Source organism: Fukomys damarensis, unplaced genomic scaffold, assembly GCF_012274545.1.
Source record: "Fukomys damarensis isolate Sample0158 unplaced genomic scaffold, DMR_v1.0_HiC HiC_scaffold_15, whole genome shotgun sequence".
Classification (NCBI taxonomy): Eukaryota; Metazoa; Chordata; class Mammalia; order Rodentia; family Bathyergidae; genus Fukomys; species Fukomys damarensis.
In genome coordinates this window covers 19,598,595-19,604,614 of record NW_022900927.1, presented here as the reverse complement: position 1 = coordinate 19,604,614, position 6,020 = coordinate 19,598,595, and positions in this window count along the sequence as shown.

The following is a 6,020-nucleotide window of genomic DNA, read 5'->3' as shown; positions in this document are numbered from 1 at the left end:
AAAAAAAAAAAAAAAAAAAAAAAAGACTAAAGACTTAAAAAAAAAATAAAGCAAGCTGAGCATGGTGGCACATCCTGCAGCCCCAGCACTCGGGAAGCCAAGGTAGGACTGCTGTGAGTTTGAGGCCAGCCTGGGCTACAGGATGAGTTCAAGCCCAGTTTGAACCACATAGCAAAACCCTGGCCAAAAAAGCAAAGCAGCTGGACATGGTAGCACACACCTGTAATCCCAGCATCAGGGCTGGAGGATTGCTGTGAGTTCGAGACCAGCCTGGACTACATAGTGAGTCCCAGGTCATTCTCAACTACATAGTGAGACCCTGTCTCACTATGACACCTGAAGAAATTTTCTTTAAACCAAAATAAAAAGAATAGGGGATCAGAGTAACTCAGAAGCAGACCATCTTCCCAGCACGCACAAGGCCCTGAGTTTGATCTGTAAGAAAAAAAACAAGCTTCCACCTCCTGCCTCACAAATGCAAGGTCCCGAGTTCAATCCCCAGTACCAAAAACAAAGAAAAAAGAGAAACACCAAACTTTTAAAAAAGAAATTGAGCTAGTCATGATGGTGTTGCCTGGACTGAACAATGAGACCCAGTCTCAAAGGTAGAAGGGAAAAAATAAATATGAATAAAAAGGTACAAATTTATTAAAAAAACAACAACTAAGCCAGGCATAGTGGCACATACCTATAATTCCAGCACTTGGAAACCTGAGGTAGGAGAATGGCCACGAATTCGAGGACAACCTGAGATATAAAATGAGTTCAAGGTCACCCTGAACTATATAGCGAGGCCCTTTCTCAACCAAAAATAAATAAAATAAAAAGTGACTATTTGGTTTTCCTCATGGTAGCTCCCTCTAGGGTGTACTTTTATCTTGCTTTTTCCTCTTTTACTTGGCCCAAGATAGCTCTACAGAGCCAGTTTTTCCCTCATGCTTCATTTTTGCTTCTTCAAATAAAACTTTGTCACCATTAAATAAATAAATAATTAAAAGGAAAGAAAATAGAGCTAGGATGTAGCTCAATGCTCCCTTGGTTCAATCCCCAGTCCTACAGCCAAAAATAAAAAATGTAGTGTCATGAAATGTGCCTGTCAGTGACACGGTATAGCTCACTTGTGCTAAGTCGTAATAGTCCAGCAAGGTAGTCAAGGGTCTTAGTGATTTCCCTGCACTTAACTCGGGGTCATTGGCCATTACTTTCTACCGTGCTTTGTTCTCTGTTGAAAGCCATGCTTTCTTGGGGCTCCAAAACTTAAAACTTTATAACCCTACTTCACTCAGCCTGCCTCCCTGCTAGACAACCTCAATCTTATTATTATGTTGTTTTTTTGGTTTTTGTTTTTTCCTTTGTGTACTAGAGATTGAAACCAGGGCCTTGCTCATCCTAAACAAGTGCTTACAACTGAGCTACATCATCAGGCTTTTCTTTTTTTTTTTTCTTTTTTGGTTTTTTAAAACAGGGTCTCACTACGTAGTTGAGACTGACCTGGAACTCACTATGTAGTCCAGGCTGGTCTTGAACTCACAGCTATCCTCCTGCCTCAACGTCCCAAGTGCTGGGATTACAGGTGTCCGCCACCACGCTCAGCTTCATTTTTTATTTTAAAACAAGGTCTTGCTAAATTGCCCAAATTGACTTTAAACTTGATCCTTCTGTCTCAGCCTCCCCAACAGCTGGGATTACAGTCATAGGCTATCCTGCCTTGCTAACTGCACATTTTCTCTTATCTTTGTAAAAAAAAAAAAAAAGACTAAAGACTTAAAAAAAAAATAAAGCAAGCTGAGCATGGTGGCACATCCTGCAGCCCCAGCACTCGGGAAGCCAAGGTAGGACTGCTGTGAGTTTGAGGCCAGCCTGGGCTACAGGATGAGTTCAAGCCCAGTTTGAACCACATAGCAAAACCCTGCCCAAAAAAGCAAAGCAGCTGGACATGGTAGCACACACCTGTAATCCCAGCATCAGGGCTGGAGGATTGCTGTGAGTTCGAGACCAGCCTGGACTACATAGTGAGTCCCAGGTCATTCTCAACTACATAGTGAGACCCTGTCTCACTATGACACCTGAAGAAATTTTCTTTAAACCAAAATAAAAAGAATAGGGGATCAGAGTAACTCAGAAGCAGACCATCTTCCCAGCACGCACAAGGCCCTGAGTTTGATCTGTAAGAAAAAAAACAAGCTTCCACCTCCTGCCTCACAAATGCAAGGTCCCGAGTTCAATCCCCAGTACCAAAAACAAAGAAAAAAGAGAAACACCAAACTTTTAAAAAAGAAATTGAGCTAGTCATGATGGTGTTGCCTGGACTGAACAATGAGACCCAGTCTCAAAGGTAGAAGGGAAAAAATAAATATGAATAAAAAGGTACAAATTTATTAAAAAAACAACAACTAAGCCAGGCATAGTGGCACATACCTATAATTCCAGCACTTGGAAACCTGAGGTAGGAGAATGGCCACGAATTCGAGGACAACCTGAGATATAAAATGAGTTCAAGGTCACCCTGAACTATATAGCGAGGCCCTTTCTCAACCAAAAATAAATAAAATAAAAAGTGACTATTTGGTTTTCCTCATGGTAGCTCCCTCTAGGGTGTACTTTTATCTTGCTTTTTCCTCTTTTACTTGGCCCAAGATAGCTCTACAGAGCCAGTTTTTCCCTCATGCTTCATTTTTGCTTCTTCAAATAAAACTTTGTCACCATTAAATAAATAAATAATTAAAAGGAAAGAAAATAGAGCTAGGATGTAGCTCAATGCTCCCTTGGTTCAATCCCCAGTCCTACAGCCAAAAATAAAAAATGTAGTGTCATGAAATGTGCCTGTCAGTGACACGGTATAGCTCACTTGTGCTAAGTCGTAATAGTCCAGCAAGGTAGTCAAGGGTCTTAGTGATTTCCCTGCACTTAACTCGGGGTCATTGGCCATTACTTTCTACCGTGCTTTGTTCTCTGTTGAAAGCCATGCTTTCTTGGGGCTCCAAAACTTAAAACTTTATAACCCTACTTCACTCAGCCTGCCTCCCTGCTAGACAACCTCAATCTTATTATTATGTTGTTTTTTTGGTTTTTGTTTTTTCCTTTGTGTACTAGAGATTGAAACCAGGGCCTTGCTCATCCTAAACAAGTGCTTACAACTGAGCTACATCATCAGGCTTTTCTTTTTTTTTTTTCTTTTTTGGTTTTTTAAAACAGGGTCTCACTACGTAGTTGAGACTGACCTGGAACTCACTATGTAGTCCAGGCTGGTCTTGAACTCACAGCTATCCTCCTGCCTCAACGTCCCAAGTGCTGGGATTACAGGTGTCCGCCACCACGCTCAGCTTCATTTTTTATTTTAAAACAAGGTCTTGCTAAATTGCCCAAATTGACTTTAAACTTGATCCTTCTGTCTCAGCCTCCCCAACAGCTGGGATTACAGTCATAGGCTATCCTGCCTTGCTAACTGCACATTTTCTCTTATCTTTGATAAAAATGAAGTCTTTCCAGCCCAGTGAGGTAACCCATACCTATAACCCAGCACTCTGGGAGGATGAGGTAGGAACACGAAATTTTCAGCCCAACCTGGGCAATTTATTGAGGATGTGTCTGAAAAAAATTTAAAAAGAGGGCTGGCGATTTAGCTCAGTGGTTCTGCTGCCTGCCTCTCAAAGTACAAGGACCCGAGTTCAATTCCCAGTACCAAAAAAACAAACAAACTTTCAAAAGGGGCTCAGAATAGAGCTTGGTGTAAAGGGCCAGGGTTCAATCCCTAGCACTGAAAAAGGAGAAGAGAGGAGAGAGAAAGTCTTTCCAACTTCTCCCAAGGTATGGAATATTCTGAGCACTGTGTTCCTCTCACTTAATGGTACTTCCATCAAAGGTATCTAAGTATCCAGTGTCCAGTCCAATGCCCTAGCTACTCTAAACAATTTGAGGGCACGGATGATGTCTTCCCACTCTGTATTCTCAAAGCTGGACATATATTTGACAGCCAGTAAACACTTGTTAAGTGGAAGGGGAAGCCTAGTCCTGATCATCCTAAATATGTTTCTAGGTACTATAATGATTGCTTTTCAGCCTTCATTTGGTGCCTTTTACGAGTTAATCTTTCCTTTTTTTTTTGGTATCAAGGATTGAATTAGGGTCCTTATGCTTGCAAGGTGGCATCAGCACCACTGAGCTAACTCCATGGCCCTTTTCCTCTTAATTTTGAAGCTTCTCTTCAGCTTTCGTCATTTTCTTAGTTGACAATCTGATAACTAGGAACATTTTACAAATTCAGTAAACCAGCCACTCAAATGGCGAAGACTGCAAGATTTTATCTCAAAAATAAATAACAGCAGGGCATGGCAGGAGGCTGAAGCAAGATGATCACCTTGAGTTTGAGGCCAGATACATAGTTCAAGGACAACCTGGATTACATAATAAGACCTTGTCTCAAAAGCCAATGATGATGATGATGATGTGATGATGATGACTAGACAGGGACATGTATGCCTGTAATCCTAGCATTCTTTTTTTTTTTTTTTTTTTTTTTTTGGTACCAGGAATCAAACTCAAGACCTTGCACTTGCCTTGCAAGTGCCGCTGGGCTAAATCCCCAGCCCCAATACTAGCATTCTGGGAGGTTGAGGTAGGAGGCCACTAGAGATCAGCCAGGGCAATTTAGGAATTTAGCAAGAACCTGTATCAAAATAAACAGTGAAAGAGTTGGGAATGTATCTCAGTGCAAAAGCCCTGGGTTAAATCCCCAGTATCAAGAGAAAGAAAGAATAAAATACACAGATGATTCCCAAATCTATTTTTGCACCATCTCTATGATCTTCCTTTTCAGTAAACTATGAACTACAACAGTTAAGCAAAAAACAGACTAGCTGAAATTTCTTTTACCTGCCCTACCTTTTATCTATAGGATAAAGGTTAACTAAGAAAAAGTAAACAAGCCAGGCCCACACTTGCAATCCCAGCACTGGGATTTCAGGCATGTGCCACCACACCCAGTTTCACAGGTGTAATCCCAGCATTCAGAGGCTGAGGCAGAAGTTCAAGGCTAGCCTTGGCCTCACAGTGAGACACTATCTCCAAAAAACAAAACAAAGTAATAGTAATCCAAAAGAGAGAAAGAGGGACTTCCTTTTTATTTGTGAAACCAGGATATTCCAAGAAAACCCAGACTGGCTATCGATAATCTTTATAATTATTGTCATGGCCCATTCTGTAGTCTGGCTTTTTGTTTGTTTCTTTATCTGAGAAGCATTGTGATTCACACCAGCGCATGTTGTAACTGGTACTAAAAGGGGATTTGGTCCTGCAGACAACTCCAGTGGTCTTCTAGGCCCTGGAGGAGGATAAAGGCTGGGGTAGGGAGGTGGTGTGTGACGGGGTGGACTTGGAAGGACCATGGAAAATATAATTTAGTTATTACTGGAGCTGAACTCTGACTCAAACTTCTTGAAATTTTTCTGTTCTGAAGAAAGCTGCAAAAAGACAGGCAAAAAAACCAGCCAGCCAATGATCTGTAAGGCTTGAAGACCCTTTGCCAAATAAAAGCAAGGGTGCAGCACCCTGGAGGCTGAGGCAGGAAGACAGCCTCGCGAATTGGGATGACAGCCTGGGTTAGGTAGGGAGATCCGGTCTTGAAAGAGAAAGTGGGGGGAGTGGGAGAGGAAGAGGGAGAAAGCAAACAAAGCAAAGAGGAAGAAAAACGGCTGAGAGACTGGCAAGTTCCGTGACCCATGTGTATTCATAAGAACTAGAGGAGGCAAAGTCCTGGAACTAGGAACAAACAAGACTGGCCTAGACCCCAAACACCAAACCTAGAGCCTTCCTACATTTAACTCTGACCCCTTGGGATTCCAGCTGGGAACAAACACAATCAAAACATTTCCCTTCCCCCAAAGCCCAAAACCCCCTCAGGCTCAAGGAACTTAAGCTCACCGGGACAGCTGGGTCGCTTCGCGTCACCTTACCCTCTTCCCCAGTCACGCACCCACGCGCTCAGGCCCCAAGGGTGACCGGAGCCTTTTTTTTTTTTTTTT